The sequence below is a fragment of the Nanorana parkeri genome, unplaced genomic scaffold (assembly GCF_000935625.1).
Source record: "Nanorana parkeri isolate BGI_ZX_2015 unplaced genomic scaffold, ASM93562v1 scaffold1260, whole genome shotgun sequence".
Classification (NCBI taxonomy): Eukaryota; Metazoa; Chordata; class Amphibia; order Anura; family Dicroglossidae; genus Nanorana; species Nanorana parkeri.
In genome coordinates, this window is record NW_017307528.1 from 237,843 (window position 1) to 240,817 (window position 2,975).

The following is a 2,975-nucleotide window of genomic DNA, read 5'->3' on the forward strand; positions in this document are numbered from 1 at the left end:
ACTGACAGTCATTTTGGTGTCGGCCCCCCCCCCCCCCCTCTGAAAAGTCGGGCACTCGGTCATGGAATAAGCGCCCAACAGTTTCAGGAGAGAGGAGGGGACCCGGCGGCATACCTCATCCCGCCTGGTGAACGTCCACTCCTCTCTCTGCCAGCATCCATCACCCAAATGGGCGCCGGCAGGTATCAATAAGATTGCTGCACGCGATGACGTCACAGTGGGTGCGTAGGTAACCGCTCCGGGTGCCACCCGGCCTCGGGACGCCCCTGTTACAATGTTGTGATGATCTTGCCAGTAATACACTTCCTGTCCTGGAGTGACAACACGCACTCACCCTTCTGCATCAGGACAAAAGAAACAGGACAGGACTAGGGAACCTCTCCTATACGATATAGAGGGGTGTGGTTCTGTAGTCCCCAGAGAACAATGCAATTGATAACAGTCATCCCATGAAGTTGTCAGCTCACAAGATTTTAGATTAGGATCAACAGGTATTTATTTTTATTTTTTTGCACGGATCAAACAGATATAGCAACGCTTGCACTGGTGTACTTATAGAGCAGTGGGTCGGACCCCTTAGGGGGTCGAATGACAATTTACCAGGGGTCGCCGGGAGCCTCCCGCTATTAGATAGCGGCTCCAGGCTGCAGGCTCCAGGCTGCCCGGGAGAGAAACACTTTCTCCCGGAAAGGTTTAATCTGCTCGATCAAGCAGAGTAAACCTTTCGCTGCGATCGTTTTTTACATTTTATTTCTGACATCGGAGCCCCGGCCGCCTTAAGTCAGAAAAAAATAAAAATAAATCAGCATTGGAATGCATAGCTAGATTCCTATTGGCTATTTCTCTTTGCAATAGCAAACTAGCTATTGCACCCGCCCACTTCTGCTGTCAATCAGCAGAGGGGGACCTGCAGTTCTCCATCAGGTCCCCATCTAGTGATTATAATTATTAATAATAAAAGCTGACACCCTCGGCTTGTGTTATATGGTTTGCCATTTTAGCTGTTACAACAGTGGTTCTCAATCTGTGGGTCGCTGTGTGATTTCTGCTGTGCTAGGTGAGAGTCCTCCTCAGCCCTCTCCTAGCGCAGCAGTGTCAGTTCTCCCGCCACACCGCCAGATGTCGCTGCAGCAGCCGCGTCAACCCTGAATTTTACCGTTGGGGGTCACCACAACTTGGCAAATGTTGCCAAGGGGTCCCGGCCCTAGAAAGGTTGAGAACCACTGTTATAGAGGAACTTTCCCCATATCTTTGAAATGACCACAAAGACTCCTTTAGAAATGTTTTGTAATGGCAATCTACAAACACATACGTCTAGATAATTGCCGGCTTCTTCTTCTTTGCATACCTTTTTTTTCCCCTCCCCATTCTTCTGACAGTGGCCATTTTTACTAACGGCAGATTAATATATTTCCCTTTACTTCCTGGAACTCTGGCACATGTGACCAGCACATGTGACCATGCACATCATCTCAGGGTAGGAAAATGCATTTCCCTGAGATCTCGTGAGATTACAGATGAGATTTCCCAGCAATGCTCTGCTGCTGTAACGTTCCCAGGATGCAGCGCTTGGGCACAGATTATATTACAAATGCTTGTCACCGCTAGGGCACATAGAACACAACTGAATGTGATGTGCAGTAGTAAAATGCGGACACACTGCACTGGAGGACACAGCACTACAGTACAATGTAAAGTGCTGCTGTGTGGAGACATGAGTGGACTGTACTTTACCATGACGGCTCACCGCTGCCACCTTGCAGACACTAACTGTATGGTAGAACGCCACATTTACCATGCAGCTAGTGTGAATGAACCCTTATGCCCCCCTCACCAGCAGCATATATTTACCTTTCTTTCCAACCCCCCAATCATTCAGGTACCAGGAGAAAAAAAAGAGAGTCCTATGTAAGCCTATGGGTTGCTGAAATCATAGCTTACATGAGGCTGTGGACTCCCAATGTGACAGTGCCAATTGGCCTAATGCTGTCCTGTGGTGCGAGTCACATTCTATTCCATACCTGGAAGTGCCAGGTATTTCTTTTAGCTCAGGACCAAATGGAGCAGTGGGGGCGCATGTCCTCCTGGGTACGGGGATGATAAAGCCCACCTCTCACATTGCCCTGCATGAGCGACGCACACATTTGCTTTACAGGGTACCTTCGGTCATATTATTCTCACACAGCGGCCGCTTCCATGCCAGAGCAGATGTCTACAGGTGACTGCATGAAAGGTGCTCGTTTTTAGTCTGGAAAACCTGAGGGGCACTATTATGCAGATTATGATGTGACTAGCGCCTGCAGTTGAGGTGCCCGGCATGCTGCCTCACTAATGGCTATTACCGGTAGTGAGGCAAAGAACTGGCCAAGCCATAGCTCCCCGTGCCTCTAGCTAGTCATTATTGGCATGGCAGAGCTCCAGGCCTTACATGGCTCTGAAAGGAAGGGGAACTGACCTACTGGCCCAATCAAGAGTCCGTTTTGCACAATACCTCAGACTCCCTTTACATAGTTCTGCCCCTACCACCACACTGCCAATTTCTAGACATTTATTGAGAAATGTAATAGCCGAGTATTGTCAGTCTTACCTTATTCTTGCAGCTTGTGTGAGCATTTCAGGCCTCAGCCGTGTCCAGAGCTAATTAATAAACCTGATGCACTACCTGTTAGCAAAAGCTTTAACCTCTTCCTGTCTATACAAGTACACGAGTCTGTGTGTTCTTCCTGTGGCTTCCAGGGGCTCCAGTTTTCTCCTACTGTTAAAAAACCCCAAACATGTTGGATAATAATTTGGCTTCTTAGTGTGAACAGCCAGTGGCGTTGTCTTGTGGGCATGTCATTATGTGTACACATTACGTAATGACGTAATGTGCACTTCTTGGTGATGGACACTGGCAATGAGAAGAAATTCTGATGGGATAAGGTAAGCCACCAGGTCTCCTCCTCTCTCCTGGAGCCGTCGGGTTCTTGGCTAAT